The sequence below is a fragment of the Schistocerca piceifrons genome, chromosome 8 (assembly GCF_021461385.2).
Source record: "Schistocerca piceifrons isolate TAMUIC-IGC-003096 chromosome 8, iqSchPice1.1, whole genome shotgun sequence".
NCBI lineage: Eukaryota > Metazoa > Arthropoda > Insecta > Orthoptera > Acrididae > Schistocerca > Schistocerca piceifrons.
The window spans coordinates 348,217,280-348,230,223 of record NC_060145.1 but is presented as its reverse complement, the minus strand read 5'-3'; positions in this window follow the sequence as shown (position 1 = coordinate 348,230,223).

Sequence of the window (12,944 nt, the reverse complement as noted above, 5' to 3'; positions counted from 1 at the left end):
CCAATCGATTCATGTGTGGAATGAACCATCTCTTCGTGGTTGTGCTAGGGGCACAAATGTTAGGAGGAAGTACTCCGAAATATGTTTTGCTGTGGGCCCGAACGAAAATTGTCAATTTTGAAGATGGTATGTTAATTAGATCTTTCTAAGGAGTAATTGAGATGTTTGTTGTCAGTACACCGCGTGTGGTGATTAGTTGCCCTAATAATATCAAAAATTAGCGATTCTATAACAGACGGCCAGAAAACGAGTAGTCTAATCGTCCATACACATTCAAATGCTAGAGCACAGCATTCAGTTGTCATTTTCATTCAGGTTTTATTAGGCAAATATAGATTCGGCTGGTGCCTAGTCATTATCAATGCACCATTTCATGGTATCGATGCATGTCCTAGAACATCAGTTCCCTGTTGTTTGGGATTCTGTCACAGTTCATTCAAGACAGATTCAGTTTTTTGTCAAGTTTCAACAGCGAGGTTCTAGGGAATCAAACATGTTTAAGAAGAAATTCCTTACTTTGGACGTGGGTCCAGAAACAATTTATTCTTAAATCACGACACATTCTCCCAACTCTTCATATTACGTTACTCATGAGCAAGACATGGCAACGGAATGTCCCTGCTTATCACAGAAAAACCCTTTCCTGCATTGCAGATACGCAATTTACTCTTGGTAACGTCATCATGTAAAGATCAAATTCTTGTGTTCCCCGTAAATGTTCCCCTTCAGTGGTGCTAGAGTAAGCAGGACACTTAATTCATTGCCTTACTCAGACATAGTATCAACTGCTGTAGCGGTCATTACGGCCTTGGAGGACACATAACTGTCTAAAAGTGCTGGTCAGGGACTTTGTTTCCAGCACAGGGAGTTGGACGTGTACGGAAATGCGAAGTTGTTAGATGCCCGTTTGATGTACGGATTATCACTGCGTAACGTCCGTTCCAGTTGTTGTTTATACTGGGGAGAAATTTCCAAAACGGAGGTGCACCGATAGGAGAACGTATAACGGAAGTGACCGTCGTCTAAAACCGTTTCCACACGAACGAATTTCTCGTCTCACATTCGACTACTTGTGGCAAGGTAACCTACTGCAGCGCTTCTGACGGTTAAATCCTGCACTGATTCTCACCCGAGTGGCTGTTTTCTCGGATGTTGCGAGAGCTGTCTACTGTGCACTTTGGCACCATAACGGCCAAAATGAGGTTCTGAGGAAACGTCCTCATTACAAAAAATTCGAAATACAGAAAGAGTTTGTAGGAATAAGCAGTGGCAACGGCCAATGCAAAATTCAGAGTATGTGTTCATGGCAGTGATTATATGGTAAACTGAGAACTGAATGAATACGTAAGGTGTCGCCAAAACATTTAAAAAGTTTCTTTGCTGGAGAAAATATACAGTTACAAACACTTGGAATAGTGATTAGAAAGTGATTGTATCTCGTTTTTTTTCTAAGTATCAAGATGCTTAGAAAATTATTTTCTCGTGAAACAAATCTGATTTTTTTCACTTTTGAAGCAAGTTTCATTAATACGTTTATCTGGCGCTACAGTCTGGAACCGCGCGACCGCTACGGTCGCAGGTTCGAATCCTGCCTCAGGCATGGATGTGTGTGTTGTCCTTAGGTTAGTTAGGTTTAAGTAGTTCTAAGTTCTAGGGGACTTATGACCTCAGCAGTTGAGTCCCATAGTGCTCAGAACCAATACGTTTATCTATATAGATTTTTATTAATGCACAGTGTAAGCTTTTTGTCCAGATATTTTAAAACGCAAATACTTTTTTTATTTCAGATGTTTCATTTCTTTTGTGGAAGAACACTAATATAAACAAATTACCATTCCTTCGTGCAACCTTCGCAAGTCATAGGAAAAAAACCACAAAAGCGCACAATCAATCACTTCAACATAAGGGAGCTTGGCGGGATTACGGTTAATTTCGCATGTTAGCAGACGACGTCGACGTCCCTTGTATCTGTACAGCTGCAGTTCTCACGTACTTAAGAATTTAGAACTTCACGTTCGGAACATTCAGTTCATCACGGACTCACTCGCCACCTAGTTGGTAGCAGATTCGCACGCAAACACGTGACGCAGATTCTCAGCGAATAGTCCACTGTAAACAGAGCATCTCGAGTGAAAAGGGCTTAAGGTGGCTTAGGACGTTTCAGCCTGTGCTTGCAACTTGGGGAGATCTGGAAAGAAGAAGGCACCACAGGGAGGGGGGGGGGGGGGGGACGGTTCCTCGTGTACATGAGTTGATGAAACGCTGCTTTAAAGTGATGGATTTGGGTCAAGTAGAATGCGCGTTTTCTGCAGCTGTTAGCAGAAGGTTAGGTGAATTAGTGCGGCGATCAGTGACGGCTGTGTGTCAGTCAGTTCCAATGTGCAGTGGCTGTAAGTGCGGGAGACCAGTTCAAGCACTCTAACACACTGTAACTCCTGCCAAATACTGCATCACCTTCGTCCCACATTGAGAAGAAAGCGAAAGCACCCTCTAGGAATCCCATCTTCTTTCAGGAGGATGCACGATGCCAACGGCGAACCTCCAGAAGGAGCTCCCACGTACGTGGGGTGGTACTGGAACATCAACAGTATTAACACAATATGAGTCCTGTGATTACGACCTGTTCCCAAAATGAAGGAACCTCTTCATGGAACGAAAGCTCTACAATACGATAGAAGAAGTCATCCGTTCCCTAAGGCGGTCCTTGCGAGACACCGGCAGATGCGACGTACGATACCTTCCATCTGTCTAGAGGAAGTTGATCGAGATAGAGAGCGATTGTACTGACAAGGAAACCTCCCCATCGCACCCCCCTCAGATTTAGTTATAAGTTGGCACAGTGGATAGGCCTTGAAAAACTAAACACAGATCAATCGAGAAAACAGGAAGAAGTTGTGTGGAACTATGAAAAAAATAAGCAAAATGTACAAACTGAGTAGTCAAATCGCAAGATAGGCAACATCTGAGGACATAGTAAGCTCAGGAGCGCCGTGGTCCCGTGGTTAGCGTGAGCAGCTGCGGGAAGGGAGGTCCTTCGTTCAAATTTTCACTCGAGTGAAAATTTTACTTCCTTTATTTTCGCGAAGTTATGATCTGTCCGTTCGTTCATTGACGTCTCTGTTCACTGAAATACGTTTAGTGTCTGTTTTGCGAGCGCACCGCAAAACCGTGCGATTAGTAGACGAAAAGACGTGCCTCTCCAATGGGAACCGAAAACGTTTGATCGCAAGGTCATAGGTCAACCGATTCCTCCACAGGAAAACACGTCTGATATATTCTATAGGACACTGGTGACGGCATGTGCGTCACATGACAGGAATATGTTGTTGACCCACATAACTTGTACACTTGGCGAATGGGTAAAAAGATTCTTCTACCTTGCCCGATTTAGGTTTTCTTGAGGATGTGATAATCACTCCCAAAAAAGTGATGAAAACATAAGAGTTTTTCACATAAACTGCAACAAATGAATGCAGCAGTTTCACAGTCGCGCAGTTTTCCCTGTGCACTGTCAAAACATATGTTTTATCGTTTTCAAATTTTTCCGTGTGTAGACCGTCAAATCCTGCAATCGTCCAAGCAAATCTGAACATGTCCTGGAATTTAGGAGAGCGAAGTTGACTATGTGTGAGTGCCTGAACTTCGATAATTGACACACGATCACGGACAGACAATAGTCTGAAAATAAAAAATTTAAAACTTTTAGTCGAGGGAAGACTTGAACCAAGGACCTCTGGTTCCGCTACTGCTCACGCTAACCACGGGACCACGGCGCTCCTGAGCCCTAACACTCCCTGATGTTGCTTATCTTCCACATGGACTTTTTCAAGGCCTATCCACAGTGCCAACTTATAACTAAATCCGAGGGGGGTGAGATGGGGAGGTTCCTTAGTGAGAGCATGTAATGCGGTGATCTACGTCAATGGAGACTGATTGAATTGTTACAGCGCTGACACTACTTTATATCCCACCTATGTCGTTGACAACTACATGTGTGTCCGTCAGTGTAAAGCAAGTTATGCTGACTCTCCTGTTTCATCGTTGAAGAAAAGATACCGCGTAACTGAGTTTTCGTGGAATTGTTCCGTAAATGCGAAAGATCGCACAGTCACAGCAAACTTTCTTAGTTCCTTGCTTGTTGAACATCTCTTAAAGAGTGGAAAAGCAGTTCTCGAGTCATTCTTTAGTTGATGGAGGGAGACGGGAGCAGGGGGGGGGGGAAGAAGGAGGGAGGGGGGGAGAGGAAGGGAGGGAGGGAGGGAGAGAGAGAGAGAGAGAGAGAGTGAGAGACAGAGAGAGAGACCTGAAAGAAGGGCGTGTAACTATAGTGAGTGGTGACAGCTGCTACTACTACACCAACTTTCTATCCTCTTCAGGTCTGCCTGCTCTCCACTACAGCCTTCTGGCAACGCAGTCTCTTTTCAGACAATATCGTCCGTTGAAAGCCACAAGGAAAGGTCCAGTTACGGTGTATCTCATCCCTTTTGGTCACGCGGAATTTATGCCATTTTTACCTTAATTGAGCTATAATGGATGTTTCATTTTAGTTTCATTTTCATCCTAGAGAAATTCAAAATTTGTCGTTTCTGTGGGAACTGTAGGTACACTGACTCAAGTATGCGAACTGCCAGAAATCGGAATAATTCGGAAAAATCAGTTACGGATTGTTGTTTTCTCAGTGCCGATATGCTGAACTGAACTGCCGGTTCTGCAGATGTTTATTTTCTTCTTGTTCTTGACGACTGGTCTCTTGCACCTTCCCACGGTAATCCATACTGTGGGTGTTTCTTTATGTCTGCAGTCTTACTGTAGTCAAGCTTTGCTCTCCCTCCCAGTTTTTACACCTGCTCGTACCACGCACATCTCTCTCCGCACAACTCATACTTCCCACTATTATAATTGTAGAGTCCACCATCCCTCAGGATGTGTCCTGGAAATCGCTGCCTTCTTTTAGTCTGGTTGAGTTAGATTTCTTTATTCTCCAGTGTGATTCAGTACGTCCTCGTTGGTTATTCGATCACACCATGTAATCTTCAGCATTCTGAAATATCACATTCCAAAACCTGTCCTTCATGTTTTTCTGTACTATTTATTGTCCGCATTTCCCTCACGAACTTTACAAAAGGATTCATAACAGTTATATGTACCAGAATTCTGAAATAAAACATTCCAATATCTGTCCATCGTGTCTTTTCAGTACTATTTACTAACCGTATTTCCCACCCGAACAAGGCCATAGATAACAAAAGAGTTCATAACTGTTATGTTTGTATCAAAGGTTAACAAATTTCTCTTTCACACAATTGTTTTTCTTGTTATAGACTGTCTCCATTTTGCACACTCTCTTCTTTAGCTGTCATCAGTTATTTCTCAGTCCAAATACAAATAAACTACTACGTTTAGTGTCTCATTTCGTAACCTAATTCACTTTCGAGAGTGTGATTTTATTCGAACATATTCCTTTACCACCGTACTACTTTATTGATGTTCCTCCTATAACCTCTTTAAGACACGATCCAATCCTTTCAGTTGTTCTGAGTCCTAGTCCGTCTCTGACGCGATTACAGTTTCATCATCACACGTCAGAGTTTTATTTCTTATGGGACCAAACTGCTGAGGTCATCGGTCTCTAAGCTTACACACTGCTTAAACTAACTTATGCTAAGAACAACACACAACCATGCCCGAGGGAGGATTCGAACCTCCGATTGGAGCAGCCGCATGAACCGTGACAAGACGCCCTAGAGCGCACGGCTACCTCGTGTGGCTCAGTGCTTGTTCAATGTAGTCGTGGATAGGCTAAGAGCTTGTCTCCCTTCCTTCTCAGCCACCACTTCTCATTCCTATCCTTCGACACTTGCCAGTTTCACTGAAATGCGTCTTGCCATTTGACAAAGCACTAACAGCGCTGCATCGACGACACAGTTGAACATTTTAACGTTCTCTTCTAGAAAGCAATTCTACTCTTCGTTGATTAGGTTAACTTCTTTCATGTACTTCTCTCTAGAGACATCCACACTGACGGAAAAAATAATCACGACACCAAAAAATAATTTGTGCAACTTCATGAAATTTCTGGAATACATTTGTCTAGGTAATATATTTACGTGATTAACGTTACAATTTCACAAGTTAATGTAAGCGCATGAAAATCTATTGCAAATATGAAATTCCGATTCTTTAATAATCGGTGTAGCCGCCAGAATGTTCAATGCAAGCGTGCAAACGTGTTTTCATTGTACAGTTGCCGGGTGACATTTTGTGGGATCAATTTCCATGCCTGTAGCACTTGGTAGGTCAATACAAGGACCGTTAATGCTGTCTGTGGATGAATCTTGAGTTTTTGTCCGATTATGTCCCTTTAGTGCTCTATTGGATGGTTCAAATGGCCCTGAGCACTATGCGACTTAACTTCTGACGCCATCAGTCACCTAGAACTTGGAACTAATTAAACCTAACTAACCTAAGGACATCACACACATCCATGCCCGAGATAGGTTTCGAAACTGCGACCGTAGCGGTCGCTCGGTTCCAGACTGTAGCGCCTAGAACCGCTCGGCCACTCCAGCCGGCGCTCTATTGGAGCCAGATTTGATGATCGAACAGGCCAAGGCGACATATCGACACTCCCTAGAACGTCGGCTGCTCGTGGTCTCGTGGCTAGCGTTGCCGCCTATGGATCACGGTGTCCCGGATACGATTCCCGGCCGGGTTGGGGATTTTCTCTGTCCTGGGACTGGGTGTTCGTATTGTCCTCATCATTTCATCATCATTAACATCATCATTCTTGACCGTTGCTAGATTGGACTGTGAAAAAAAAAATGGACTGTGTAATAATTAGGACTTTGTACGGGTGCTGTGACCGCGCAGTGGACCGTCCCACAAACCAAACATCTACTCTATAGAGCGTGTTAGGTTACAGCAGCGGTATGTGGGCGAGCGTTATCCTGTTGGAAAATACCACCTGGGGAGCTGTTATGAGTGGCAGCACAACAGGTCGAATCACCAGACTGACGTACAATTTTGCAGTCAGAGTGCTCCTACTGTCATACGCAATCGTCGTACCCCAGACCATATCTTCAGTTTTAAGTTCAATGCAGACAGGTTGGTTGCAAACCTTCAGCTGGCCTCCTCCTAACCAACACACGGCCATCACTGGCACCGAGGCAGAACCAGCTTTCATTTGAAAACAGACCTGCTCTCCAATGAGCTCTCACTTGACACCACTGAAACCGAAATGGCGGTGGTTTCGAGTCAATGGAATGCATGCTCCAAGGCGTATGACTCGGAACTATCCTTGAAGTAACAGATTTGTAACAGTTGGTTGTGTCACTGTGGTGCCAACTCCTGCTCAGACTGCTTCTGCAGATGCAGTACGATGCGCCAGAGCCACACGCCGCACACTATGGTCTTCCCTCTCGGTAGTGTCACGTGGCCGTCTTGTGCTCGGTCTTCTTGCGATCGTACATTCTCGTAAATCACCGCTGTCAGCTGCACTGGCTATATTCTTGCCAACTCTTTCTGCAATAACGCTGAAGGAGCATCCAGCTCCTCGTAGCCCTCCTACACGACCTCGGTCAAACTCAGTGAGACGTTGATAATTGCGTCTTTGTCACTTTTAAGACGTTCTTGGCGATTTCAACTTACCACGTCCTGTCTCAAAGGTAACTAACCACCATTACAGTGTACCGGGTGATCAAAAAGTCAGTATAAATTTGAAAACTTAATAAACCACGGAATAATGTAGATAGAGAGGTAAAAATTGACGCACATGCTTGGAATCACATGGGGTTTTATTAGATCCAAAGAAACACCCCATACTGGTAGACGCGTGAAAGACCTCTTGCGCGCGTCGTTTGGTGACGATGGTGTGCTCAGCCGCCACTTTCGTCATGCATGGCCTCCCAGGTCCCCAGACCTCAGTCCGTGCGATTATTGGCTTTGGGGTTACCTGAAGTCGCAAGTGTATTGTGATCGAGCGACATCTCTAGGGATGCTGAAAGACAACATCCGACGGCAATGCCTCACCATAACTCTGGACATGCTATACAGTGCTGTTCACAACGTTATTCCTCGACTGTAGTAATTGTTGAGGAATGATGGCGTAAAGAACATCATCTATGCTTTTTCTTACTTTGTTATGCTAATTATTGCTATTCTGATCAGATGAAGCGCCATCTGTCGGACATTTTTGAACGTTTGTAATTTTTTGGTTCTAATAAAACCCCGTGTCATTCCAAGCATGTGTGTCAATATGTACCTCTCTATCTACATTATTCCGTGATTTATTCAGTTTTCAAATTTATACTGACTTTTTGATCACCCGGCATATTAAAAGCAAACCTGATTTCCATCCTCATAGTGGCTCTACTAGTGCCAGTCTTGCGTGGCTGGCGCGGAATTTGAGTAGACGTCATCATTCATATGTAGAAACACGCCTATCACGTTTCGTTTACGTCACGCAACTGCTTCTTGGTGCTGCGATTTCTTTTCCGTCGGCGTATTTTGTTCACGATAAATCTATTCCGATATTAACAACGAGTGGCATGTTAAAGATACCACATACGTGTTGCAGCGTGTAGTAACGATGCCCCTTTAGTACCCGTGGCCATGAAGACATCTGCGTAGCACCGACCAATGCTGCAGGTCGTGCCATCGGGTGGGTCCTTTGAAAAGACAGAATCTCCGAGTGCCAGCCGAGGATATTACCGGCTGCTCGGCGGTCGCTATTACCTATCGGAAAATGTAATGCAATAAGGCGGCGCGCATAATGGCGAGATTTCTAACACGGATATTCGCCATATTTTAAGACGGCGCTAGGAAAGGGGGCTCGGCGGTCGGGGTGAGTCTCGTGCGCTGGGGAGAGAAGGCTGACTTCGATATTCAATTAAGGAGCTACCCCGAGTCGGAGCTGTGGAGCTGGATCGGGTATTTATGTGGCACGTCTGGTGATAGAAAAAAAAACTGATTACTGATTGTACGTCTAGTTCTAGATCAAGGCGGCAGAGTGCTTTTGTGAAACTACATAACGAATTTCATGTACAGTCGTCCTCAAAAGTATCCGAACGCCCTGAATTGTATTACGCCTGATTCGCATACAACACTCATAACGCAGCTGTCTAGCAGGTCAGTAATCGCTCCTCGGTACAGTCGTTTGACTATTGAAAATGGTTCCAACAAATCACCACTAGGAAACAGTGCTCTGCATCGCAATAACTCAAGATGTAAAGTAATACCACGATACTACAAGTAGGAGGGAACACCTTATCACAGATAAGACTGTCCTTAAGCCTTTTAAGCTAACATTTATTACAGTAAATGACATCCCTGAAATGTTACCACTCCCATTATTACATCAGATAGGTAATGAACGTAGTAAGTTCGACGTATTCATGATTTACTCTTCAAAGTAACATAGCGTACTTACTGTTTAACACAAAATGACATTAAAAACTTAAGTTTTTCACGAGCATCTAGTTGAGAATACGTATGAACTTCAAATGACACGTCGAACCGTCTCGTTCTGCCCAGGTCATGCAGACCAAGCAAAGATTTCGTAACTGACGGAAACTAACTGTCATTCCTGACTAGGCAAACTTAGAGTGATATACCTCGATGTTAGACAGTATCAGTTAGGAAATATCAACTTTAAATTACATAACGTAAACATTTTTAACGGACGCGAATTCCTACCCAGCATCTATTGTCCCTGTTAACGAACTACGAGAGACGTTAAATATTGCTTCTTGAAAAGTAACTTATTTGAAATGCCGTGAGGTAAAGCTTTATATTGGACAGGGATTCTAACCCAGAACCTAATAAGATAGATATCGAAGCACAATCAACAGTGACATATCGGATTTTCTCGGTAGTAGTTAGATGTTTTAACTGAAATGACGGGACGAAACATTAATTATTTCCTTCTCAAAACTCCAACCCGGCACAAATCGCTGTCACATTATAGAGAAAACGAACTTAAAATATGGGTTTGTTACACCAGAAGAGACATGTGAGCATGTTTGAACTACAAATTATATGACGAAGAATTCAGTGCTGACTGGTAATCGAACCCCAAACATATCGTTGCTGACTACACACAAAGACACGTTAGCTACCGAATCTTTCTCCACCAGCAGCTTGTTGGAACAACGTCCTTGAACTTACAGTCATCTCGCAAATAGTTCTGTGTCTCACTGGGAGTCAAAAACGGCAGATATCGTTAGTGTTGACAACGAATGAAAGAAAATATATTAAAAATCGAAATTATTATCCACCAGCAGATAAGTGTTCTCATGCTAGAGCTTGATAATACACAAGAAAACTTTAGTGCCGGGACAGGATTCGAACACATTCACGATCAATATGTGGAGATGTTGAGGAATCTGCGGTTTTGAACAAACAACAAATTGTAGTCGAGCTGTATTGTCACGAAGGTATCAAATTCCGCGTTAAGGGCGGTCTGAGTTGCCTTCCCAGTTCAGAACCAGTTTTATCGACACACAGAAGCTCAAATAAAAGATGGAATAAGTGTCCTGTGAGCCTACAGAGCGTTTGTTTCGTCAGTATAAATAAATAACTAGTATAAGAAAGGTTACTGGTGATAGAGTTTCTACATGTCGCCACTCCTGACTTTATTGTGGATCAACCTGATGTCTACTTGGTACTTGGGACGTCCGTCCAGAGCAAACGCAATGAACAATACCGAACAAAAATAAAAAGAAAAAAAAAATGGTTAGCATTTCTGCCTAACAAGTAAGAAGACCCGGGTTCGAGTTCCGACCACAGTACAAATTTTAATTCATTTCTTCTGCTTCGATCATTCTCGCAATTACGCCCTGTTTACATCAAACACCTGGACGTTGATTAATAATTTCAAGTTTCATTTGGCCATGTTTTTACATGTCACTGACGACAGTAATTAAGAACCAGCAGGCTCCACAGAATGTACCGTAGTAGTAACAAATGGACGAGGTCGATAACGCATGTTTATGCGGTGGCGCTCGCCCTGGGGTAAGCCGACTGGAATCATGCTTGTGGAAAAAAAATTCACTGCCAGTATTTGGCCGGCCTGGGGAGGAGACGGGGTGGCATAAGGTTTCTTCTCATCAGACTATGTGTCAGCCTCCTGGTTGAAATACCGAACCTCTCTGCAGTGTCTCAGGTAGTAAAGGCATACTACATTTTTGATGGTGATCCATCCATTGGATGTGGACGTTAAATTCGGCGGCCCCCTTGGCGCATAAGACACAAATATTACACTACACACACACACACACACACACACACACACACACACACAAAACTACATACAATGTAGTATTACAAATACTCCAATGGAGTATGTTAAAAATAAGTGCAGCCCGCAAAGCTAATTCTCAGCCGTCGAACAACTGGACTCTGTCATATTTTCAAATTCTTTTCACATATCAGCTATCACCACTATCTGTAAACATAATAACTGTAATCAGTTTTATCAGTTTTTCATATGTCCTAAATTGTTTCACTGTTTTTTTTTTTTTTTTTTAAAGCATCATGTGCTCTCTTTATGGCGTAGGGGTGTTCATTTGCGCAATTTATCCGTGCTTTTCGTTTGCTAATTTGCGTGTGTCTACCTGAAACAAAGAAAGCATCATTAAAAGAATGTTCTTAAATCCGTCTCACATTTAAGTCACTCTACTGTAGTTACTACATGTGATCGGTGATATGTAAGTCTACTTATAATATGTTCAGATTAATTAACGCTAAGGCTACGAAAATAGATTATTTTTTATGGGAAAACTCAAAGGATGAGTCCTACACGACAAACAAGAACAATTATACAACACTTTGAAATTAAAATATTTCAACGACTTATCTTAGAAAGTATTTAGAAATCTGGAGAAAATTGCCATAAATAAGTAAGAAATTAGAGGAAGAAGATTAGGGTTAAACTTTGTATTTTGGATGAGGTCCTGCAGAAATGGTGGGAGTTCACATCCGCCGCTAAAGACTCACCAGGTGCAATGCGACCGTCTCCATACAGTGAGACGTTGCCTGCAGATACGCCTTGTCTAGAGAGTTTTTGTGAGTTCATCTGCCCCAAATTCCCGCTTGGAGTGTGGTACAGTGTAGGTGATGTATCGTCACATTAATGAAACGTGGGTCGTACACAACTGTTTCACGTCCCAGGGCAAATTAACAGAGATCTGGGCCAATGTAGTCCATAAATCTAAATGTCAAAGTGCTGTTAGTTTGGAAAAAAAGCAGACAAGTGCCAGTAGGACTCACGCTCTGAGTGTTCTGCACAAACTTAATTATGTATACAGGCAGTTCATCTGAATTTTTACACCGCTAAGGGACCGTAGACCATAGTATTTGATATTTCAACTTGATACTTCTTCTCGTCCCTGGGAAAAAGGGTCTTAACTGACCGACAGACAGATAGATGGACAACAGAGAATGCAATAAGAGTTCCGTTTTTACCAACTGAGGCACGAAACCCTAAAACGTTAAGTATACTGCTCGGTTTATCCGTTTTCCTTTCAACATTTAATAATTGTTTGTTAACAAACTTACAAAGTCTGAGTACACGTCATTGCATGGATCAGGTTCAGTTTCACAAATAGGTGCAAACATTTCAGAACAAATGAATTAATAGTCCAAGTTTATTAAAGTAGTAATACAAAGAAGTGTGGCGTTTGTTACCAAACTACAACGTTCACTTGCATAAACACTAAGGTTCCACGATACTTAGCAGAACTAGTCATTCGGTAAATTTTTACCTCTTATTAGAATTAATTATAAATCTTTGTCAATGACGGAAGTGCTTCAATAATAAGGAACTTATAAAGTCACTTGCGATACCGCGTACATTATATGAAAACTCGAGCCCAGTGACGAGATAGAATCCTAGCTGATACCAAATCAAACGCTGAACTGTTGAGAAATTTAAGTTCAGTGATGGG